Below are 27,122 nucleotides of genomic sequence, written 5' to 3'. Positions count from 1 at the left end.
GACTCCAGGAGAATGAACGTCAAATTTAACCTCGATAGAATTTGAACTCAGAACGCAGCGGCAGACGAAATACCTCTAAGCATTTCGCCCTGCGTGCTAACGATTGATATAATATAGTATAAATTGATAGGCGCAGGAGTGGCTGTGTGGTAAGTAGCTTGCTTACGAACCACATGGTTCCGGGTTCAGTCCCACTGCGTGGCACCTTGGGCAAGTGTCTTCTACTATAGCCTCGGGCCGACCAAAGCCTTGTGGGTGGATTTGGTAGACGGAAACTGAAAGAAGCCCGTCGTATATATGTATATATATATTATAATATGTATGTATGTGTATGTATATGCTTTTGTCTGTGTTTGTCCCCCCCAACATCGCTTGACAACCGATGCTGGTGTGTTTACGTCCCCGTAACTTAGCGGTTCGGCAAAAGAGAACGATAGAATAAGTACTAAGCTTACAAAGAATAAGTCCTGGGGTGGATTTGCTCGACTAAAGGCAGTGCTGCAGCATGGCCGCAGTCAAATAACTGAAACAAGTAAAAGAGTAAAAGCGTAATATAATACTGGGCAGTTTTTATACTGTTCAGAAGTCGTTTCCCGTTTTGTAAGGAAAAAACAAAAAAAACTCTTTCCACTCTAGGCGTAAGATCAGCAATTTTGAGAGGTGCATTTAAGTCGATTACGTCGACCCTAGTAGTTCACTGGTACTCTATTTTAGCGTTCCCGAAAAGATGAAAAGCAAAGCTGACTTCGGCGGAATTTGAACTCCGAACGTAAAGCGCCGGAAGAAATGACGCTAAGCATTTTGACCGGCGTGCGAAAGATTCTTCTAGCTCTCCGCCTTATTTTCTTTTTGAAAAAACCCCAAAAAAAAAAGAAAGAAAGAAAGAAAGAAACGGTAAAATTTCGACGGTTCTATAAGAGAACCTGTTAACCCCCCACCCCCACCAACACCGCCTTCGTTTTATGAGGTTTAAGGAATCTATTTCAACATCATTTTGTTAATAACGGATTATTTTCAGAAAAACAGCGGGAAATTACGAACCTACATCTGCGTCCAAACTACTTCACACAATAAATACTTTCTCACAGGACAGAAAAACAGAATTAAATTTGGAAAAAAAAAAAAAAAAAAGATATAAATAAATAAACATAAATTTCGCGATTCAACACCGATTCCTTTATATGATCTCCACCATCATCATCATCATCATCATCATCATCATCATCATCATCATCATTTATTATTATTATTATTATTATTATTATTGTTATTATTATTATTGTTATTATTATCATTATTATTATTATTATTATTATTATTATTGTTATTATTATTATTGTTATTATTATTATTATTATTATCATTATTGTTATTATTATTATTGTTATTATTATCATCATTATCATCATCATCATCATCATCATCATCATCATCATCATTATTATTATTATTATTATTATTATTATCATTATTATCGCCGCCGTCGTCGTCGTCGTCGTAATCGTCTTGATTATTCAAATGTTACATCAAAATATTTTTCTTCTTCCCGCCCACTCTCTCCGCACCTAATTGATAGTTAAACATATCTGAAGACACTTGTAGAGCAGACATAACACATGCGAATATATTACAAAGATTATTATCATCATCATCACCATCATCATCATTATTATTATAATTATTATTAATATTATCATTATTATTATTATTATTATTATTATTATAATGCATTCCACTTTCTGTTTTACTCCTTGTTATTTGTAGTTGTTTTTGGAAAGATTTTTTTTTTTGTTGTATTTTACTAAGTAAAAATAAAAATAGAAGGAAAGAACGAAAGCAAAAGAATGAAGAAAGAGAAGAAGTGAGGAAGGAAGGAAGGAAGAAAGGAAGGAAGAAAAAGAAACGACTCTGAAAAAGAGCGGAGTGTGTTACGTATGGAATCGAGCGCCAGTCGTCTGTGAGAACTGATAAACACCGTGGCTCTCATGGCTCTTGGGGAAAAAAAGACCGTGGTGTAATATTAAACGGGTTTGGTTAAAAGATTGCACTATTGACAGACAAATAACGACTATGATGCCGTAACGGCAGAAACCATTTTCAATAAAAATAGCTCGGAGGCGGTGTTGCTTTTCAAGCACTTCCGAATATCAGGAAGATCAGATGTAAAATAAGATGCTGATGTTGTTATTGTCGGTCGCCATCTTTGCTATAGTACTGGCTGCAGCAGTAGCATCATCATCATCATTGACATCATCATTTTCATCATCATCAGCGGTGGCGGTGGTGGTTGCGGTCGTGGTGGTGGTTTGAAATTTAGTTAAATTTGAGAATGAAAGTTTCTTGAATAAATAAAAATTAATAAATAAATAATATTTGATTTGGTTTCTAATAGAGAAACCAGTTCTTCAGTTCTGAATGGAACGGGTTTTGTTCCTTGACATCTGATGTATTCCACTTGACGATGATACAAGATGGGAGGTGGATATGAAGTCACTTGTCAAACCAAACAAACAAATACAACGGTAAAGACAGAACGATTGCAGCGTGGAAGAAAACATATCAGCCATTCAAAAACACACAAAGATTGTTAACTTTACTTAAACATTTGATATTTGATGTCAACATTTTCGTTGCATCAATAGGCGTAGGAGTGGCTGTGTGGTAAGTAGCTTGCTTACGAACCACATGGTTCCGGGTTCAGTCCCACTGCGTGGGTAAGTGTCTTCCACTATAGCCTCGAGCAAGTGTCTTCCACTATAGGCTCGGGCTCTTCTACTATACTGTGAAAGAAGCCCGTCATATATATATATATATATATATATATATATATGTTTGTGTGTCCGATGGTGGTGTGTTTACGTCCCCGTAACTTAGCGGTTCGGCAAAGGAGACCGATGAAATAAGTACTAGGCTTACAAAGAATAAGTCCTGGGGTCGATTTGGTCGACTAAAGGCGGTGCTCCAGCATGGCCACAGTCAAATGACTGAAACAAGTAAAAGAGTAACTACGACTTGTTCACTGTCGCAGTTTCACGAAAATGTTAACACCAAATAAGGTTTATGTGACGCTAACAGTTTTTCTGTGTTTTTGAATGGTCTTTCGCTGTGATTCTTATATCTTATATCTTTTACTTGTTCTAGTCATTAGACTGCGGCCATGCTGGGATACCACCTTGAAGAATTGTTAATCGAATGAATCGACCCTAGTGCTTCTTTTTTTTTTTCAAGCCTGGTATTTCTTCTTAGTCGAACCCCTAAGTTTCGGGGACACAAACACACCAACACCGGTTGTCAAGCGGTTGTGGGAGGACAAACAAACACACACACATACACGCATTTGTATATGTATGTATGTATGTATGTATGTATGTGTGTGTGTGTGTGTGTGTGTGTGCGCGCGTGCGTGTGCGTGTGTGACCACGTGTGTATCGTTGGCGATTTTCTTTCTCCGTCTTCCCTTCTTTGGTCTTTTTCTATATTTCCGACGAAGAGCTCTGCTCGAAACGTTAAATCCTATTTCTTTTCTTTCCTTTCTTGAGCGTCCACTGTACTTATTCCCCGTCCTCGCGTTGTTGTTTTTTCTTGCTTGTTCATGTTTGGATTGACTATATGTATATATATATATATATATATATATATATATATATATACGACGGTCGTCTTTCAGTTTCTGTCTACCAAATCCACTCACAAGGCTTTGGTCGACTTGAGTCTGTAGTATAAGAGACTTTCTCAAGGTGTCACCCGGAAGCTTGCGGTTGTGAAGCAAGCTTCTTATTTCTTTATTGCCCACAAGGGACTAAACACAGAGGGGACAAACAAGAACAGACAAAGGGATTAAGTCGATTACATCGTCCCCAGTGCGTAACTGGTACTTAATTTATCAACCCTGAAAGAATGAAAGGTAAAGTTGACCTCGGCGGAATTTGAACTCAGAACATAACGGCAGACGAAATACCTATTTCTTTACTACCCACAATGGCCTAAACACAGAATGGACAAACAAGGACAGATAAACGAATTAAGTCGATTATATCGACCCCAGTGCGTAACTGGTACTTAATTTATCGACCCCGAAAGGATGAAAGGCAAAGTCAACCTCGGCGGAATTTGAACTCAGAACGTAACGGGAGACGAAATACGGCTACGCATTTCGCCCGGCGTCCTAACGTTTTTGCCAGCTCGCCTGGGTGTTTGGTAAGCTTCTTACCAAACACCCACGCATGTTTAACTTTCGTCACACGGTATCAAAAAGCGGCGAGCTGGCAGAAACGTTAGCACGCCGGGCGCAATGTTTAGCGGTATTTTGTCTGCCGCCACGTTCTGAGTTCAAATTCCGCGAGGTCGACTTTGCCTTTCATCCTTTCGGGGTCGATTAAATAAGTACCAGTTTCTCACTGGGGTCGATATAATCGACTTAATCCGTTTGTCTGTCCTTGTTTGTCCTCTCTGTCTTTAGCCCCTTGTGGGTAGTAAAGAAATAGGTATCAAATCGAGTCACTTGCCTGGAAAGTACACCGACGAAATATAAATACTGAATCATTAAAAAAGAAGAAAAAAAAAACGTGAGACCAAGAATTAAGATTTCTGATCAACTTTTGTTTCGTATTTATCCACCCATATCCATTTAGCATAATTAATCAAAGAGGAAACGTGTTAGGTTTTGAACATTTTTGTTGATTCTTCTTTTGGGTTTACACACGGACAGGGAAGGTTGAGATGTGAAGTTGTGGCACCTAAGCCTTTCCTCGGAGTAGATATAAACTTCGAAAAGCCACTGAAATGGTCTCAGCTTATCTTTTGGTTCATGTTCCTTATCGCCATTTATTGGTAGTAATACTGTTGTTCTTCGGTTTAAGCGGTAAATTGGTTCCGTGAGTTCGCAGGTATGCCGAAATCGTGTAAATCGAAGGTAGATAAAATTTTAAAGGTTATTAAGAATTACGAAAAATTACAAAGAAAATTCAAACAATTATTTATTGAAATGGGGGTAATAAATATGATTATCACACGCCTGTGTGAATACATGCGCGCACCACACCGCCTCTTTCTCCTTTCTAAATTCCGACTCCTATTGAACCGCATTCTCACCTAGCCACTAAGCTTTTTGCCGACCACCTTTTCTCATTCTTTATATTTTCCCCTCCACCTTTTCTTATTCTTTTTTTTTTTTCTGACGAAGAACTAGCGTCCGAAATGTCAAGAGCTTTTCGATTTTTTTTCAGTGTTAAACTAAAACATTTGATAAAATTTGTCCCTCTCGTGTTGTCTTCTTTTTTTCCTCAATTTCTAACACACACAGACACACACACACACATATATATATAATGGATACACTCATAACATTAGGGTCACACAATCTGTGAGGTTAATAAGACGTAATGAAAACAATTGAAATTGTTATGTCTAGTCTCTTGCCAAACAAAATCCGTGAACTGTTTTCAGTATATTTCAGAGATGAATATATTTGAAATTACGTATATTTTTAATGATATTTGACCCATTAATTGGTCGTAAATAAAAAGGAAAAAAAGCTCCACTAAAACCAAAACGGTGAAAATGTAACAAGGAAGCCGAGGGACAACTGCATTTGATACCGTTAAAGTTGTGGTCTGCAAAGTCGGTAGAGCAACGATCAAAATAACTTGCAGGATCTAGTTACTTCTTTTACGTTCTGAATTTGAATTCTGCTGGGATTAAAATTTTCTTTCTTTCATCCGGGGCTAATAAATAAAGTTCCAATTACATACTAAGAGTTAAATCATCTACGACCATCCGTCAGTGGATTTTCTAATCTTGTCTAGAAGTTAATAATTACGCATTGGCAGAATTGTTAGAACGTCCAAGAAAATGCCGTGTGTGTGTGTGTGGTGTTTTCCTTTTGTTCCCGCTCTTTGCGTTCTGAGCTCAAATCCCGCCGAAGTCAATTTTACCTTTCCTCTTTCCGGGATCGAGAAAATAAGTTCAAGTCAAATACAGGGTTGGTATAATAGACTGTTCCAGCCAATAATATATACGTGTGTGTCGCTAGATTCTGAGTTTCTCTTTTAAGCTAAGAGAACCGCTCAAATAAGTGTGTGAATCTGGGAGGGAAATATGTTCCATAAAATCATGATTAATTAATCATCCTGTATTTTCTTTTACTCAGAGCCAGGAACTTTTCGGCCCCGCTCCTCGTACAGTTGTGTGCGTGTCTATGTGTCTCTGTGTGTGTGCGCGATATTAGTTATATATTTTCCTTCCTAAGGCGGCGAGCTGGCAGACACGTTAGCGCGCCGGGCGGAATGCTTAGCGGTATTTCGTCTGTCGTTACGTTCTGAGTTCAAATTCCGCCGAGGTCGACTTTGCCTTTCATCCTTTCGGGGTCGATAAATAAAAGTACCAGTTTCGCACTGGGGTCGATGTAATCGACTTAATCCCTTTGTCTGTCCTTGTTTGTCCTCTCTATGTTTAGCCCCTTGTGGGCAATAAAGAAATATATATATTTTCCTTCCTATCTTCTGCCGTGGATACATTCAGTTCAGTAATTTCAAAAAACTAAATCATTAAAATTAAATCACTCACCCTCATCATGCGATGTGTGTCTTTATTATCGTTGCCGATTCTCGACGATTATTAACCGTCATTTGCTTGCCTTCCGTTTTCAATCGGAGAGATTTAATTCACTTCGTCTGCCATATTACATGTACAACGTTTCAAAAGATAACCGAATATTTTCAAGCATCAATACTCAAGGACAGCTTATATTATATGTTTTGTCTACTGCCCTTGAGTTTCTCTAAGAAATGCCTTTACACTACAAGTATTTCCTTATTTCCATGCGCAGTATTTTTGTTTCTTTTTCGGCATTTATGTATAATACTCATTTTTCAAGTTATCCCTGGTATTTTTAATGACTAACTTTGAAATCTGAGTTCTCTTTCTAAAGAATTTTACAACTCTATCTGTTTCGTTTCACCTTATCAATTCCCGTAAATGTGAAAAAATGTTGTTTTCTCTCACATTCAGTTAAATATTCGCTTCTGATGGCGGCACCAGCATGCTATGCTAGATACTACTTGAATGTCAGACCTACATGTTTTAATACTCGTTCATATATATATATATATATATATATATATATATATATATATATATATATATATATGTATTAATATACATATAAGTATGTGTGTGCGCGTAACAGTCACAGCGTAAAAAACATAGCCATTCAAAAATTCACAAACACTGTTAACTTCGCTTAGACATGTATTATTTTGCGTCAAAATTTTCCTCGCAGTAACTGCAACCTGATCACTGACGCAGTTTCACTACATCTGGTTTGAGGCGACGATGCTGATTGGCAAATTATATAGGTTTCAGAGTTATAATTTTTTTTCATATATAATAAGTCAGTCGTGCTACTTATATATTATTTCTTTATTGCCCACAAGGGGCTAAACATAGAAGGGACAAACAAGGACAGACAAAGGGATTAAGTCGATTACATCGACCACAGTGCGTAACTGGTACTTAATTTATCGACTCCGAAAGGATGAAAGGCAGAGTCGACCTAGGCGGAATTTGAACTCAGAACGTAACGACAGATGAAATACGGCTACGCATTTCGCCCGGCGTGCTAACGTTTCTGCCACCTCGCCGCCTTGGTGCTACTTATATATGGCGACTAACAACCTCTCCACAAACAAAGCGCAGTGGAATTGCGTCAGTGACCAAGTTGCAGTTGGTATGACGAAAATTTAGACACCAAATAAAAACTTTTTAAGTGAAGTTAGCAACTTATTTGTGTATCTTTGAATGGTTAATATATATATCTTTCAGGTTGTAAAAGTTTTAGTATCAACACACGGTCTCAGATCAAATCATTTGCTTGGCAAGCACACCTCCGAAAACACACACACACACACACACTACACACATGCAAAGATGGCTGTGCTGTAAGAAGTTTGCTTACCAACCGCATGGTTCCAGGTTCAGTCCCACTGCGTGGCACTTTGGGCAAGTGCCTCTTACCATAGCCCCGAGCCGACCAAAGCCTTATGAGTGGATTTGGTAGATGGAAACTGAAAGAAGCCCGTTGTATAATGTATATGTGTGTGTGTGTGTGTGTTTCTGTGTCTGTATTTGTCCTTCCACCCACCACTTGACTACCTCTGTTGGTTTGTTTACGTCTCCGTAACTTAGCGGTTCGGCAAAATAGCTGGTAGAATAAGTACTAGAATTTTAAAAGAATGTACCTACCAGGGTCGATTTGTTCGACTAAATCCTTCAAAGCAGTGCCCCAGCATGGCCGCAGTCTGATGGCTAAAACAAGTAAAAGATAAAAGATATATAAACGCGCAGGCATGCGCGCACACACATATACACACACCAGAGGTAGCTCATTGTACTTAAGCCTGAACATGAATTTTTTACCCTTTGCCACTCTGAAGCATTTTCATAATTTTCTTCTAAACGCCTGCATTTATTTTAAAATTTTAGTCAGTTTCACAAGTTTTCTAAGTCCGAACTTACTCAGGTGGTTGGAAAAATTTGGAATATGTATCATATATGGTGTGGGGGGCACGTGGCTTAGTGATTAGGGTGTTGAATTCATGATCGTAAGGTTGTGGTTTCGATTCCTGGATTGGGCGATGCGTTGAGTTCTTGAGCAAAACACTTCATTTCACGTTGCTCCAGTCCACTCAGCTACCAAAAATGAGTAATCCTGCGACGGACAAGTGTCCCGTCCAGGTGGGGAATTTCTACGCCACTGAAATCGAGAAACCGGTCCTTATGAGTCTGGAATGGCTCAAGAAGGAACATTTATTATTTTTTTTATCATATAAGGTACATGGACGCCAAGGGAATAATTGTCCTGTGAATCACATGTGTTATACAGGACAGACAAAGAGCTAAATAACTAAGATGTATTATTGAAGTAGGGTACATGAAACTATATTTTAGGTATGCATTTTATGCTTTGCACTCGCACAGAACGACCACAGGTGTGTGTTTGCATGTGCGTGCGTATGTGTGCATGCGTGTTTCTGTGTATAAGCAAAATTTAGATGCGTGTTATAGAATATATTTATATAGCCCACCAGGGGTTAAACACAGAGAGGACAAACAAGGACAGACAAATGGATTAAGTTGATTACATCGACCCCAGTGCGAAACTGGTACTTATTTAATCGACCCCGAAAGGATGAAAGGCAAAGTCGACCTTGCCGGAATTTGAACTCAGAACGTAACGGCGGACGAAATACCTATTTCTTTAACTACCCACAAGGGGCTAAATACAGAGAGGACAAACAAGGACAGACAGACGGATTAAGGCGATTGTATCGACCCCAGTGCGTAACTGGTACTTATTTAATCGACCCGGAAAGGATGAAAGGTAAAGTCGACCTCGGCGGAATTTGAACTCAGAACGTAACGGCGGACGAAATACCTATTTCTTTACTACCCACAAGGGGCTAAACACAGAGAGGACAAACAAGAACAGACATAGGTATTAAGTTGATTATATCGACTCCAGTGCGAAACTGGTACTTATTTAATTGATCCCGAAAAGATGAAAGGCAAAGTCGACCTCGGCGGAATTTGAACTCAGAACGTAGCGGCAGACGAAATACGGCTACGCATTTCGCCCGCCGTGCTAACGTTTCTGCCAAGGTCGCCGCCCTGTGTTATAGAATATATTGCAATTAGATTTGACATGTGTATATGCTCATGTACATATGTATGCGTGCGTACGTGCATACGTGCGTGCGTGCGTGTGTGTGTGTTCCCCCCACACGTGTATGTGTTTACGTATGCGTGCAAGTTTTCACATAAATTACAAACAGGATGTTTTTATGTTTACATTCTACATTCATTTGTTCCCCCTTAAATCCTGACTAAGTAAATCTATACGACAACGGTGACGTATCATTGGTAGAAGTCGAAGCAAAAGATATATATAATAATATATATATATATATATGATCAAGAAACTGTTTAAAATAACAAAGAAATCAAGCCACTATGTTTTTTCTTTGCTTAAATGTATCAGATATCACAACAATCGCAGAAAATGTCTGTTCTTTCATTACGAGACGAGGTCACGTGAATCGCAGTCTTTTTTTTTTTTTTTTTTCTTTTTTCAGTTTCGGATCTTTTTCTTCTTTTCGAAATATTTATTTATTAATTTATTTTATTCAAATATCTTTTAAATGAAATAACCGTTAAGGCACTTAAGTTTTGCTGCTGTTAACTTTATACATATCTACGCCATAACTGCTCACAGTTCCCGATATCTTTATATATAAAAGTGAAGTTGTGTGCTGTCTGTCTCCTACGATTTAGATTCCTAACTACTCACACATTTTGCGGTGCAGTGTAACCAAAACCGGGTATCTTATAGTCGTGATTCATATCAAGCCCTTCTGGGTATTAGCGCGCGTTTACGATGAGTCTACGATTTTAAAAAAAATTTACCATCATTTTTTTCCATTTTAATGCATTTTTTTTCGCTATTATATAAGGGAAGTAACTCTCTAAAAATGTCTACGATGAGTCAACGATTTAAAAAAAAATTTACCATAATTTTTTTCCATTTTTAATGCATTTTTTGCTATTTTTTGGCTATAACTCTCTAAAAATGCTTATATAGTTATTTCCCTTACAAACCCGAGCAACGCCGGGCGATACGGCTAGTTTATAATAAATTATCTCATTTTGTTTTGTTATTCTTTCGCTTCAAATTTTTCATTCTTCTTTCTGCTTCCTTCTTTAGAATGAATGGATGAATCTTTTATACTTTATCTTTCCATCCTGGGGCACCTCCTCGAAGGGTTTAGTCGAACAAATCGACCCCTTTTTTTTCTCTCAGCATTGTATGCTAAGTTATGGGAACGTAAACAAACCAACACCGCTTGTCAAGCAGTAGTGAGAGACAAAGGCAAATACACACACAGATACATACATATATATACAAACACACACACACACACACACATATATATATATCTTTTATCTTTTACTTCTTTCAGTCATTTGACTGCGACCATGCTGGGGCACCACCTTGAAGGGTTTTAGCCGAAAAAATCGACTCTAGGACTCTTTTTAAAGCCTAGTATTTATTCCATTGGTCTCTTTTGCTGAATCGCTAACTTACGGGGACGTAAACACACCATCTCCGGCTATCAAGTGGTGGTTGGAAAACGACACACACACACACACACACACACACACACACACACACACACATATATATATATACGTACGATGGGCTTCTTTCAGTTTCCGTCAAATCCACTCACTAAGTTTGGTCGGTTCGATGCTATAGTAGCAGACACTTGGCCAAAGTGCCACGCAGTGGGACTGAACTCAGAACCATGTGGTTGAGAAGCGAGTTTCTTACCACATAGCCATGCCTGGGTTGTTTACGTCCCCGTAACTTAGCGGTTCGAATAAGAGACAAATAAAATAAGTACTAGACTTTAAAAATAAGTGCTGGAGTCAATTTGTTCGACTAAACCAGTGGTTTTCAACCAGGGTTCCGCGGAACCTTAGGGTTCCGCCAGTACAGTCCAGGGGTTCCGCAAGAAGTTACAAAACTGCTAAAATCAGCAGTAATTTTTAATTCTCCTGTGCAGATATGTGTGCATAAGACTATTAAATTATTGCACAGGGGTTCCTCGAGCCAGTGGAATGTTTCCTTGGGGTTCCGCTCCACCAAAAAGTTTGAAAAGCACTGGACTAAACCCTTCAAGGCAGTAATACACCGTGGTCGCAGTCTACTGACTGAAACAAGTAAAAAAATGTAAAGAAATGTAAAGAGAGAGAGAGAGAGAGAGAGAGAGAGAGAGAGAAAAGCAAATGCAAATGCTTGCTAACGAAATCATTTTTATCAGCATCTAAACATGTAAACATCTTTAACACACAGTGACCTGTGTGTAAAAGATGCATGCATTCTGTTGTTGAAAAATAAACATGACTTGCAGTGGAATGTTTTAAGGCAGCGCCAGATAATTGTGTCTGCATTGCTAAATGTACATCCTTCTTATTCAAAACATATTTTGCTAAAACTCGCAAACGTGTGTAACATATTTGTACTTGAGTGCAAGGAAAAATTGTAGACGAACACTATCCACCATACCGAACCCAACTTCACACTCACACACACACCACACACACACACACGCATACACACACACACACACACACACACACACACACACACACACACACAGGCGCGCGCATATCTCTTTCGCTTTTCTCTTTTACTTGTTTCAGTCATTTGACTGCGGCCATGCTGGAGCACCGCCTTTAATCGAGCAACTTGACCCCGGGACTTATTCTTTTTTTAAGCCCAGTACTTATTCTATCGGTCTCTTTTTGCCGAACCGCTAAGTGACGGGGACATAAACACACCAGCATCGGTTGTCAAGCAATGCTAGGGGGACAAACACAGACACACAAACATACACACACATACATATATATACATATATCCGACAGGCTTCTTTCAGTTTCCGTCTACCAAATCCACTCACAAGGCATTGGTCGGCCCGGGGCTATAGCAGAAGACACTTGCCCAAGATGCCACGCAGTGGGACTGAACCCGGAACCATGTGGTTAGTAAGCAAGCTACTTACCACACAGCCACTCCTGCGTGAAACATTGGTGAACGAAATGTGAAATATCAGTTTCGGATAATAGAATATACCAGAACTAAATACTTTAATTTCGGTATCGAGTACTTCTTTTCCTGCTTATACCAATGTGATTGCATGCACGCACACACATACAACACACACACACACACACACACACAACACACACACAACACACACACACACACAGGCACACACACACACACACACACACACACACACACACACACACACACACACACACACACACACACACACACACACTCACACACACTCACACACACACACACACACACACACACAGGCACGCGCACACACACAAATACACACACATAGGTATGCACAGGTATGTCAGATAAAAATGAAGTTAAGCGCCCAAGGGAACATCTGTGTGGTCTCTCAGCATGCCTGAAATAGTAACCAAATCTCCCTCAACGGAAGGCTACATTGAATAATGTAATCCCTAGTTACTCTGTACGTACCCAAGAAAAACGACGAGACGGTAATGGCGGAAACATCTTTGATCGTAAATCTCCCCTATTAGAGTTGATTTAGAACAAAACAACAGCGACAGCATAGGGATCTATAAAAGATATATTGTGACAGTAAACAACCTTTAAAAGGGTTACTGGCCTATTAACTTCAGCATGCACACATTTATTAGAGCGTGAGAGCCTCGGAAGTCCCTTGAGTGTTTTGATCGGGATTTAAAGGATTTAGAAGCATTATTGTCGTTATCTAATGGCGGAAAGGACTGTCACGTGATCGTCATATGGACACTATCGAAGGAGGATGTTGTAGTGTGGTTACGAGTCGATTCGTCTTTGTGCTGTTATGTCCTTTCTATTAGAGGCACAAAGCCTGAAATTAGGTCCCCAGTACTCGACTGGTACTTATTTTATCGACAAGGCGGCGAGCTGGCAGAAACGTTAGCATGCCGGGCGAAATGCGTAGCCGTATTTTGTCCGTCGTTACGTTGTGAGTTCAAATTCCGCCGAGGTCGACTTTGCCTTTCATCCTTTCGGGGTCGATAAATTAAGTACCAGTTACGCACTGGGGTCGATGTAATCGACTTAATACCTATGTCTGTCCTTGTTTGTCCCCCTCTGTGTTTAGCCCTTTGTGGGTAATAAAGAAATAGGTACTTACTTTATCGACCCCGAAGGGGATGAAAGACAAAGTTAACCTTGGCGGACTTTGAACTCAGAACGTAAAGACGGATAAAATGCTGATAAGCATTAAGCATTTTGTCCGACATGCTATCGATTTCGCCAGCACGCCGCCTTATTCGTCGTTGTAATATCGATTATTACACCCATATAGTATAGATTATTAAAACTTGTATAAAGCTGCAAATTTCTCGCAGTGTCTTTCACACACACATTCATACACACAGAAATTGACTCGAATTCTACCGACTTCGAGGGGATTTCTTGGCGAACGTAACTAAATACCGCAGAATAACTATATTTAAAAACTATGTTAATTATATTTAATAATTATGTTATGCTGCAAAACCCCCTAAATATAACGAATGCCTTCTTCGTGACACGAATACTTTTAAATTCCCCAAACAGTTTCCAGATTTGAGAATATCTTAGTGTGACTTTCAGTAGCCATAATGAAAATGAAAGCCAAAAGAGTTTAATTAATTTGCCGGAGGAATAATCTGTTGGTAATTTCTTTTAAGTCTTCTTTAATAAGTAGTTTGCTACTAACTTTTTGCTCATTATAAGGTTTTAATTTTATTGCCAAAATAAATGCATATGGATGGTAGAAATGCTAGAAAATTTTGTAGAACTTTTTTTGCCTCTAAGCGTTTAGTTTAAATTTTAGCGTTGACTGACCTTTTATCCCTCCGATGTCGATAATTACCAATGCCAGTAGTCTTCTGTAACTGAATCAATCGACTCCACCGTTTCTCTAGAATATTTGATTTGAGTGACGGTTTGGCAAAAACGATGTTCCTGCTCTCAGATCCAGCCAAAGAAAACGACGCTTTTCATCTCTAAATATTTATAAAATAAGTTGGGCGATAAGCTGGTAGGATCGTTATCACGCAGGGCGAAATGCTAAGCGGCAATTCGTCCGTCTTTACGTTCTGAGTTCAAATTCTGCCGATGTCTTCTTTACCGTTCAGGGTCAATAAAGTAAGCATCAGTTGAGCATTGAGGTTGATTTAATCGACCTCACCCCCTCCTCCGAGATTTCTAGCCTTGTGCCAAATTTTGCAACCAGTATCTATAAAATAAGTACCAATCATATAATATGATTCCAGGTCAGTTTATTGCATTTCTCCTTTACGATGGAGATAGAATGTCGGATTAAATGCCTAACAAAATTTAGTTTCGTCTCTCTATATTTTGTATTCAAATTCCATTGGAGTGAAATGGGCTTTGTTTTTCATCTACCTGTGCCAATCTGAGGAAACATTATTACAATTGTCGTTCATAGTTCGAAAGACATGAGTAAAAGAACCGACCCCAGGAGTAACAATAAACTTGAAATATTCTATATTCTCTGGTTTAGACACTTGACTATGTACCTGTTTCTTTACTACCCACAAGGAGCTAAACACAGAGAGGACAAACAAGGACAGACAAACGGATTAAGTCGATTATATCGACTCCAGTGCGTAACTGGTACTTAATTTATCGACCCCGAAAGGATGAAAAGCAAAGTCGACCTCGGCGGAATTTGAACTCAGAACGTAACGGCAGACGAAATACCGCTACGCATTTCGCCCGGCGTGCTAACGTTTCTGTCAGCTTGCCCTCATCATAACCCTAATACCGACGCACTGGCTTAACCCCTTTTTATCGCTTCTCGCCTCCTCCACAACAAACTATTAGCGTTATATTTTTTTCCTTTAGGAAATCACATTCATTCTAAATGGAAATTATTGTCGTTATTTTGCTCAAGGTTAACAGTGATCGAGTAGTCATGAAAAAAGGCGCTCCATCTATGGTCATCCTATCTTTTTATTCAAACAGTGTATCCAAGACAACAGTATATTATTATCCAGTGAGTACTACAATTTTTGAATGGTTGATTTGAAGGAGATTTGGCTACTATTTCTGGAAGGTAGTACGTTCACAGCGAGTCTTCCTCCGTTGACTTGTGTGGTTTCCCCTATTCCCACTGTTCTCATATTGCTACTTTGAAGACCTGATTAATAATTAACTTGAAGGGTTACAGTGTTTTCGTAACACCTCTAGGGATAATTAAGATATCTTTTTACATCTTGCTGAAACTTTCGTGATTTCTTCGTTCTCATGGTGTTTATGACAAGAAGAAACTAAAAACCACCTTTTTGATATGCAGTCAATCTAGACTGACATTTATTGACTTCACCCTTGCTCCTGCTCTAATTTCATCTAAATATGACCTGGTCGCGAATTTGTGTACGTGCATTGGTCTGTTTTAAGAACGGCAAACGGTTCCTTATTTAACCCCATTCTGTCTTCTTAAGTATAACATAGCTGCTTCAGATATCTCTTCAAGGTCACGTGGAAGTTAGTATATTAATAACTAATCCATGATATTGCTATACAGTGTAGCAGTTGTAGCCAAACAAGCAGGAAATGTATGATCGATTCTGACTCTCCAGCAAACTGTAATTCCACTTAGAGAAATTTGTTTGTTGCTCTAAAACAGAATCCATCTTCCACAGATTTCTAAAAATATTATTGAAGCAGGAAATCAAACGAGGCTCATAATCCTATCTAGTAAAGACACAAAATCTGAAATTTAGGGGCACTCAATTGGTACTTAGTTTATCGACCCCGAAAGGATGAAAAAAGACAAAGTCGGCTTCGGCAAAAATTTTCATTCAGAACATAAATCCGGAAGAAATTTACTAAGCATTTTGTCCGGCACGGTAACGATTCTGCCAGTTCGCCGCCTTAAAAGCGAAATTTATAATGCACTAGCAGTATCGCCCGGCGTTGCTCGGGTTTGTAAGGGAAATAACTATATAAGCATTTTTAGAGATGTAAAGTATAATAGCCATCACAATATGGCTTACCACAAAGGGGGTGGGGTGTTACTGTTGCTTTTTACGTTCTGAGATTTAAAAATAAATTTTTAGAGAGTTGCTTCCCTTATATATACCAAAAATGCATTAAAAATGGGAAAAATTGATGGCGAATTTTTTTTTAAATCGTAGACTCATCGTAGACGCGCGCTAATACCCAGAAGGGCTCGATATGAATCACGACTATAAGATACCCGGTTTTGGTTAAACTGCACCGCAAAATGTGGGAGTAGTTAGGAATCTAAATCGTAGGAGACAGACAGCACACAACCTTACTTTTATATATAAAGACGTATAATATTCTGTTGAAATAGTGATTCTTGCTTAAAGCCGGTTCGCAAATATCTTTGAGAAAGGTATAAACGTCACATACTTTCATACACCTATGTAACCTTTTATCGAATTATGAAATCTATACTCTTTTACTTGTTTCAGTCATTTGACTGCGGCCATGCTGGAGCACCCGCCTTTTTTAGTCGAACAAATCGACCCGGGACTTATTCTTCGTAAGCCTAGTAGTTATTCTATCGGTCTCTTTTGCCGAACCGCTAAGTTACGGGGACGTAAACATACAAGCATCGGTTGTCAAGCGATGTTGGGGGGGGGACAAGCACAGACACACAAACATATACACACATACATACATACATACATACATACATACATACATATACATATATATATATATATTATATATATATATATATATATATATATATATATATACGACGGGCTTCTTTCAGTTTCTGTCTACCAAATCCACTCACAATGCGTCTGAATAGACATTGCCGGACAGCAAATAGAGACTCGGACATTGCTTAGAAAATATTTTTTCATTTTTAACCTCGTATATAGTACATACTAGGGATTTTGACCCTTTAAATTTTGGGGGGAAAATGCGGATCATACTCGAAGATTTACGGTACGAGTTCTGAAATTCTGTTTTCATAGGAAAAAGACCCAGTTTATGGTCTGAATCTAAGTTTGGCGAAAACAGTAAACAAAAGTCAAAGATAATCACTCGAAAAACTGGTGGTAAGTAGCTTGCTAAGCAACCACATGGTTCCGGGTTCAGTCCCACTGCGTGGCATCTTGGGCAAGTGTCTTCTGCTATAGCCCCGGGCCGACCAATGCCTTGTGAGTGGATTTGGTAGACGGAAACTGAAAGAAGCCTGTCGTATATATATATATGTATATGTTATGGTGTTTGTGTGTCTGTGTTTGTCCCTCTAGCATTGCTTGACAACCGATGCTGGTGTGTTTACGTCCCCGTCACTTAGCGGTTCGGCAAAAAGAGACCGATAGAATAAGTACTGGGCTTACAAAAAGAATAAGTCCCGGGGTCGAGTTGCTCGACTAAAAGGTGGTGCTCCAGCATGGCCGCAGTCAAATGACTGAAACAAGTAAAAGAGTATGTACTTAAGAAACAACTTCCCCTTCTCGTAGACAGCTGACGGTTGTTGTACCAAGATTGGAAAACAATAAGCAAACAAAATACGACTGTTAATGAAGAAAGTTCTAAATTCGTTGGTAAATCGGAAGGAGATTAAAGATTGGAGTAGCGGGAATTCTAGAGTGCCATATTGAATCCATTGAGACATTTAGTTAAGGTTTCTTTACGTTATAGGTTCGTTTTCTGCAGGGAGTGAATTTTGCCAAGCGTCTCAGTGGTCCCGATGACGAGTCAACGAAGAGGCCTGCCTCGATACGATTACTCGGCCTGCTAAAACTAGCACAGTCAAACCCCCCTCAAAACACACGACTTAGAAGAGATAAAACAGGCAATACTATACAGTGTAAACGCGTGCATGTGTGTGTGTATATATATATGTTTATACACACACACACACACACACACCACACACATATATATATATATTCAAAATGTGACCTCGTGTGTACCGTTGGCGATTTTTTTCCTCTGTCTTCCCTTCTCTGGATCTTTCCTTCTCCTATGTTTCCGACGAAGAGCTCCGCTCGAAACGTTAAACCCTCCTTCTTCCCTTCTTTCCTGAGCGTCCAATAATACTATTTTTGTTCCACGTCCTCGCGTTGTTGTGTTTTTTTGTTCTTTTTTTGTTTGGATTAACTATATATATATATATATGTGTGTGTAATCCTGCCATTACCTATTCGGGTGTAGATTAACTTCTAGTATCTGTATCTCGAGTGACTTTAACGAAATGCGTTCTGCTACAAGCGTTCGGGACCAAGTGTACACACACACACACCACACACACACGCACACGCACACGCGCGCGCGCGCGCACACACACACACACACACACACACACACACACACACACACACACCACACACACACACACACACACACACACACCACACACAAGAAACGGGATTGTAACGGTTTTAAAATACCTTTCATCATAGATTTGCTCTGCTGTCAGGGTTTATACCTGGAGCTAAAAAGAATAACAAAAGAAATAAAATCATAGAGATATGAATGAAGTAAGTTTTGAGCATTTACCGGAGAAAGTGGGGCTTAACTTATAGACACCTTCCCAACATATTTACGGCCTTGGAAATCAATAGAGAAGATTACATTGACACGAAGTTTATGAAGAGATTCCACATATTTTACCTCCACATGCATTCATTTATCTTTTTTTTCTTTCTGTATAGTTTTTTCTTAATGACCGAACTTTTTAACTTCTCATTAATGTCCCACCAAATCAGTAGACCCAGCAAAGAAACCCTCTACAATCAGATAGGGCGGGCTATAGAGTTTCAGTCGACTAGTTTGTTCGAAAATGGTATTTAACCGTTGACTCTGCTGTGTACTGCAATTAGAGCGAGAAGTCAAAACACCACGTCTTTTTATAACTGTGTCATGCATGAAAATATGATTAACGAGATATATCAAATTTACATGTAAGCACACACACACGTATACACACACACACACACACGTATATACACGTACGCACTCATACACACGTACACACAATCTTACCCACATTAGACGTTTGGAGGCATTCTTGCCTGTGTTATTAAGAAGTTCGCTTTGCAACCTCACGGTTCTGCTTTCGATCTCACAGCACGATACCTTGGCTAATGTTTACTATTATATTCTCAGTTTAACCGATACTTTGTGAGTTGAATTCCGTTGAGGGAGACTGTGTGTTCCTCTCTTTTACATCCTTAAAATAAGTCCAATAAAGATGGGCTCCTGCTTTTTAAGCGGCCTATTGGCTGAGTCGTTAGAGCAGTGCTTTTCAAACTTTTTGCTGGAATGGAACCCCAAGGAAACATTCCACTGGCTCGAGGAACCCCTGTGCAATAATTTAATAGTCTTATGCACACATATCTGCACAGGAGAATTAAAAATTACTGCCGATTTTAGCAGTTTTGTAACTTCTTGCGGAACCCCTGGACTGTACTGGCGGAACCCTGGTTGAAAACCACTGCGTTAGAGCATCGGACGAAATGCATAATGCTAGTTGTTCCGACACCTTGCGTTCTGAGTTCAAATCCAGACAAGGTCAACTTTGCCATTCATCTCTCCAGTGTTGATAAATAAAATACCAGTTTCGTACGGTGGTAGACTGGTCGAACAGTTAAAGCATCAGACAAGATACCTTGCTTTACTTGTTCTAGATCTTTGTGTTCTGAGTTCAAATCCTGCCATGACCTATTCGAGTGGTAGATTAACTTCTAATATCTCGAGTGACTTTAGCGAAATCCGTCCTGCTGCAAGCGTTCGGGACCGAGTTTCGATTTAAGGATACCTTCCTTATTCCCTCCCACAAACCTTGGAGGTCCTGCAAATGATCATCTGTACCACCTTCCGCTTCGCTAAAAGATTTTAAAAAAGGGAATTTCGTTGCTATTCTTCAAAATGAAAATAATGTAGTGATCAAAGGTTCAAAAGGGATCTCCGCCCCAGCTCGACTAATTGGAATAAAGTCCCTCATGACGTACTCCAGCCTCTGGCCCACATGCGTACTTTCTCCTCTCTCTCTCTCTCTGCTTTTTCAACCACCCTTAAAAAATTTTTTTCTACACGAAACCCCCGCTTTTCGCTTGGAGACTCCTTCGTTTCCCCATCCATGACAGATATCCTACAGTTGTCCACGTCTCTGTTCATTTAGAAAAGGGCCAAAGAGGTTATTTTGATCCATCGAATCCCGAAATAGAGGACAAATATATGAGCCACAAGCGATGACTGCCACAGCATTCTTTGACCTGTGTAGATGTGATGCATTCGCCGCAACCATTTTCTACCCCGAAGTATTACGCCTGGAATAACCATGTTAAGAAGTGGAGGAGGAGAAAGCTTGGTGTAACCGTCGAAGGGCACCCACACATTAAAAAAAAAAGTAATGCTCTAGGTCGAGTTTATACGGTCCACCCCCAAAACTTCGAATGCTACTGTCTCCGGATGCTCCTCCACAAAGTTCCTGGAGCAATGTCATTCAAAGATCTTAAAATAGTATACTCCTTGGTTTGCGAATCATTTCGACAATCCTGCCAACTACGAGGTCTTCTCGAAGATGGCTGTCACTAGAGATTATCTCTTTCTGACGCAGCAACCGCATGCACAACTTACCAACTCAGAAGATTCTTTGCCATCATGTTGTACCATTGCGCTTTACTGAATCCACTACAACTTTGGGAAAACCACAAAGACAGCCTATCTGATGACATTCTTCATGAAGCTCGACGCCTGCATGGACCAAGTGTCTCCTACTCGGAGTATTACGGCATTTAGAAGACATGCTTAATTCCATTGGGGACAAAAGCTTATCCGTCTATGGCATTCCAACACCTTCAGCTGAACATCATGGCCTTTCAAGAGAAATCATTCGAGAAAGAGCATACAACTTGGATGCCCTGAAAAAGCAACTTGATGAAAGTGAACCATTATTGCAAGCTGAGCAAAAGGCCTGTTTACAATAAAATAGTAGTGTCTACCTTGCAAGGAGAAGGACGTCTTGAGGAATTTGGACCTACCACGACTATGCAATGGTACAAGATTGATTATGACTACAATGACAAGTCATGTCCTAGAAGCAACCATTATTGCCGGCTGCAATCGAGGAAAGATCGCATATATTTCACGCATGCCCCTTATTCCCTCAAATGTGCCATTTCAATTCAAACGCCTCCAGTTCCGAGTGCGATTGTGCTTCGCTATGACAATCAACAAAGCCCAGGGCCAAAATTTAAAAATCGTGGGTCTCAATTTACAACGATCCTGCTTTTCGCATGGACAACTATATGTCGTATGTTCTCGAGTTAGCAGTGCAGATGACTTGTGTATTTATTCTACCAACACTGGACTTACGTAAAACATAGTTTACCCAGAAGCATTGTCGGCTTCACTTAACAAATGTTGAAGTGTGCAGTCTGCACAAACATAACAGAGATGGTGCTTTTCACAATGAAGCATCTTTCTTTCCATGCACCTTACTTTCTGCAATACGGATATCTCTACGTTCTCATTCGTCATCCATTCCTTTACACCCGTAAGTCTGGGTCATTTTGGGGGACAATTTTAGGATTTAATTATAATCTAAGCTGCTATTCTATATGTTTTTGGTGACAACAATTTCAGCATTGTTTATCACAAAATGACCGTTTATAAAAAAGAGTTGCTTGCTTCACGCTGCTCGTGTGCCGATTCTACCCATAAGAAAGAAACAATGTGACTGTGGGTTATAACTACCGGGCAACGCCGGGATGTATTGCTAGACATTGGATAAATAAAATCGATAAATAAAGTACCAGTTATACACTGGGGTCGATATAATCGACTTAATCCCTCTGTCTGTCCTTGTTCGTCCCCTCTATGTTTAGCCCCTTGTGGGCAATAAAGAAATATATAACTACCGGGCAACGCCGGGATGTATTGCTAGACATCAGATAATTATATTTCTCGTCACTTCTTTTCTTTCTCTCCCTACCCCCTCTCTCTGTGCATGTTATATAGATACATAGATAGAGAGACAGACAGATAGATAATTGCGTGTTTATATTTAAGCTTGGTATAGGTGCATTCATTTATCCACAAAATCCGTGTAATGTCGATATTCCGAAATTCCAAAATACAAAATTAAATTAAATTTTTAAAAAGTTGTTGCTTAGTCCCGTATCTGCGTTAATTATACAAATCTATGATCAAATGCGTTCCAGCTGTGACCTTCCAGTCATTATTTCGAGGCATAACGTACTTCATTATGTTTGACTTGTGTTCTTATTTAAAACGGTTGGATGTAAGTTGAGGTAGGTTTGACTGTTATTTTTAGCATGTTGACCGAATACGCAGAGTCAACCTCAATGGCTCATGGAAGGAATTTGTTGAATAGAAAGGTGAAGAGAAAAACAAAGCATGTTGAGTAGAGAGATTTACAGAAAGCCTACTAAACATGTAAGAAGCAGGAGGATAGATAGAGAGTGAGCTAACCTAAATGAGAGAGAGAAAATTTTATTGTATCTGCCTCGCTGGAGAGAGGGAATTTCAAAAGGTGGTAGTTACCAGCATGAAGGAATTTAAATACGTCTGATTCTTGGAGCAATTATGCCCGAGAGGCAAACTCTTACATGACCATGTTTATGTAGCGTCGTCGTTGTTGTTGTTGTGGTATAGGTGGTGGTGGTGGTGGTGGTGGTGGTGGTGGCGTCGGTGGCAGTAGTAGTGGTGGTGGTCGTGGTTGTAATTGCTGCTTAACTTCGTCTACTCTGATCAAAGTCGGCCCAGCCACAACTGTTCTGTCTATTAGTATATCAACGTGCTTCTGTTTATTGTTTTTGCTCTTGTTTTTTTTTTTTTAATGGTAGGGTATGTGTAGCTGTAATTCTCAAGCACAGGACATTCCGAATGGCGCGTCTATCGATAAATTACCTTTAATTTCTTTTAGCAGTACGGTCTGCTTGATGATGAGTTAGGGGATCTTTTCCCTTTGAACGGCAGACCGAGAAATTAATTTTTTGAAACAAAACACTTTCAAACTTCGGACACCGGTAGAATGTGTCATATAAAACATCTTTTACTCTTAGTGTTGTTGAGAAAAGTTTGTATTTTCAAAGTTATTTCGTGTTAAAGTTGTCGTATTTCGGTAATTTCAATCAATCAATGACGTGTGTTCAGCTGAATAAAATTACTGCTGTTTAAAATTAATTTCTCGATCTGCCGTTTAAAGGGTAAAGATCCGAGCTAGGTCCCATGCGGCCCGCTTCGCCAAAAGGGTTGCCCATGCCAACTAGAATCCTTGCAGATCAAGCGACTGTGTAGAAGATAGTTCTTTTCATCTCGTGCTTGTGCTGTCTTAAATATAGAAAAAATGTTTCCAGATATTCAGATGGCATTTTTTTTTTTTTTTTTTTGCCGCCAACCAAACTACAGTTAAACTTTTACACAAATCACTGCACTTCTGAGCCACTGTTGCCGATTGCATCTCATTCTTCTGATATATATCTGGCCAGATGAATGCATGTTATAAGTTATGAAACAGAGATTTGGAACAACTCCTGTATATTCCTTTTACAAGAACTCTCTCATTTGGCTTGCTGTATAACTAGACTTGATGATGTGATGCCTCTAAGTTTAGAATAATGGGTTATGCTTAAGGGCTACACGTTCCAAAATTTAACCACAGATGTAGATTGGTATAACACTTGTCTGAGATGGCTGTGATTTCTGTTAACAGTAGCTTAGCTAGAGTGAAGGTGAGGGTCAATATGCCCCGGGTGATGCTTTTATGGGGACGGCAATTTCGGATCTGCTGTATAAGCCTGTACACACTGTATTGGCCCGGGTGGAGGGGCAAATTCAAAGGTTGCCCCGGATGGTATACACTGTAGCTGCATCATTGCCTGTTAGTTCTGATTTCAATCCCGCTATTATCCAAACAGTTAAAACAGGTTTCAACGGTTTTGCAATCATTGGCAGACAGGTGTTTTGGAAACGCAGATGTTGTTAGGAAACAGTTAACACTTTTAGAAATAATTCTAAGCCATGAATATAAGACAGAAACAACAGGAAACTTAAAACCTGCTCTGGTGTGGCCAACGGTTTCATGTCGGCTAGATTTTACTCCTTCTTGTCCAACTCGAAAGCGACAATCTGGTTAAAGCGTGTAAAGCCTTTCATCTTTTCAGTGCCGATGAAATGAAATATTACGCAAATATTGGAATAAATGGTATTGACTGATCACCTCATTTCAAAATTGCTGGCCTTGTGCCTAAATCAGAAACCATAAAAGACGAAAATCTGGCACAATCGTTACAGTGCCGGGGAAAATGCCTTGCAATATTTGTTCTGGCTCTTAACTTTCTGCGTTTAAATCCCGCCAAGGCAAAGATTACCTTGCTTTGTACCAGTTAAGTACAGCAGTCGATTGCTGGCCTTGTACCTAAATCAAAAATCGTTCCTGCCTAACTCGAATAATATCTTTCCCACACATACACCCAAAGTTCCGTTACTCACCAACCAGTTTTAAAGATAATCTTATGTGATTTAACATTTTCTTAATCACAGGCTGGGCCGAACTAATATATATATAGAGGCCCTAAGCACGGAAACTATTTTGGCGCCTTAATATATGATTCGAAATATAAACAATAATAAACAATAAAATGAATTTTTATGTTTCAAAATGAAACAAACCAACAGTAAGATGGAAATAATATTCATTTTTGTATACTTTCACTTTATTTATATTTGAAAAGTTTTCTCCAACTTTTTTAATTGCAACGCCCTTGACCAGATGCTCACTATAACATCGTGAACACTTCGAAATTATATTTCCCATCATATGAACCAAAGTGATTTCTTTTGTACCGTAAACCATTTACCATTTCTGTTGTGCCTCTCTTCACTTGATGCCCTAAGCACGTGCTTATTTTGCTCAATGGTTAATCCAGCGCTGATCACAGGGATCTACCTACCGTAGATAAAACAAAATGCAGGTTTGTTTCTGGGTGTAAGATAAACAGACGCTTATCTCTCACAGATAGAAAACGTGATAACTGTTCATTTGAAACTGAACCCAGTACTGCAAACCAACGAATCATTCGCTAATTTCCTTCTGCAACATGCATTAGTTAGATTATTAGCACACCTGGTACCTACCTACAGTTAAGTGGATACATCTAGCTATACGATAAATAAAGCTACCTATTAATTTGTTTGGAGCATATAACTTTTACTAAAAGAAAGCAATTAAAGTCTATACAATCTAGAAAATTCTTAAAAATTCTAATTTTTGCTTTTTAAAATCAAAATGTATCCGCATAGGTGGAATCAAGACTGTCTAGTTTTTACTAGCATCGAATCGTATGTAATAATGGGGTAAAACCAAATAGTGATATTTTGAAATATGTACGTTTCGGGTTTGTGTAATATCACTTTGATCACTTTGACCGACCAGTCCGTCAGGCGTCCATTTGACACCGCTGGTCACAGCACGCTGTCCACTCCTCTCTGGATCGCGGCTTTCTCATCCACGTGACCCCAATCGTCCTCCTGAAGTCGTAATTCCACCGTCGTGGAGGTCTTCTGAGTGGTCGTTTCCGCTCACGCGGGTACCACTCGACAACTGCGTGCGTCCACCGATTGTCGGTGAGCCAGGCGACGTGTCCAGCCCATCTAAACTTGCTGCGTGTATACTCTGCGATGACATCTCTCACGCCGGACTTCTTTCTGATGATCTTGCTACTTATGTGCTCTCTCAACGAGATACCAAGGAAATGCATACATTACGTAAACTTTCCTCAGTTAAAGCATTTTATTGCATATTTCGCAAACCTCAAACGTACGTATTGAATTATTTCAAAAATCACTATTTGGTTTGATTTCATTACTACAACTACACACACAATTTCTGTCTATTAAATTCATTGGTCCAGTTGCCCAAAGTACCGTGAAGATGGAACTGAACCCAGAACCACGTGGTTAAATAGTGAACTTCTCAACACAGCCATGTACAAACAGCATGATCAAATTATAAAGAAATTTGCTTCATATTCACGAGGTCCCGGGTTCAGTCCCTCGGCATATCGTCTTGGGTGATTTTTTATCATGTCATGTCGACCTAAGCCTTGTCAGTGTGAATTGAGGGGAAACTGTTTAGAAGCCTATCTAATGGATTGTATCTGCAATTCAAAGGTGCAGCCTTGTGGCACGCGATTCTGCTTGAAAATTGCATTGTCATGTGCCTTTGGAATATTTAGCCAATGGGTAGATAATTCAGTTTGATCGAATGACTGAATACTCGTTGTCGAATACGACGGAGACCCCTTACTAAATTCGTGTTTATCTTAACTATTTTTGAAATACCTTGCCCGTGGGTAGATCATTCACTTTGATCGAACAACTGAATACTCGTTGTCGAACACGACGGAGACCCATCCACTACTAAATTCGTGTTTATCTTAACTATTTTTGGAATACTTAGAGCCCGTGGGTAGATCATTCAGTTTTG

The 27,122-nt window shown here is 39.4% G+C and overlaps 1 protein-coding gene across 1 annotated transcript in view; it reads left to right on the top strand.

Moving 5' to 3' along the window:
* LOC115232687 overlaps nt 1–27,122 on the top strand; it is a 58,660-nt gene that overhangs the window by 15,884 nt on the left and 15,654 nt on the right. The window lies entirely within an intron of this gene.

The sequence above is a fragment of the Octopus sinensis genome, linkage group LG2 (assembly GCF_006345805.1).
Source record: "Octopus sinensis linkage group LG2, ASM634580v1, whole genome shotgun sequence".
In the NCBI taxonomy this organism is placed as follows: domain Eukaryota; kingdom Metazoa; phylum Mollusca; class Cephalopoda; order Octopoda; family Octopodidae; genus Octopus; species Octopus sinensis.
Note: the sequence above shows the minus strand (reverse complement) of the source record. Positions and strands in the feature narration are given on the sequence as shown.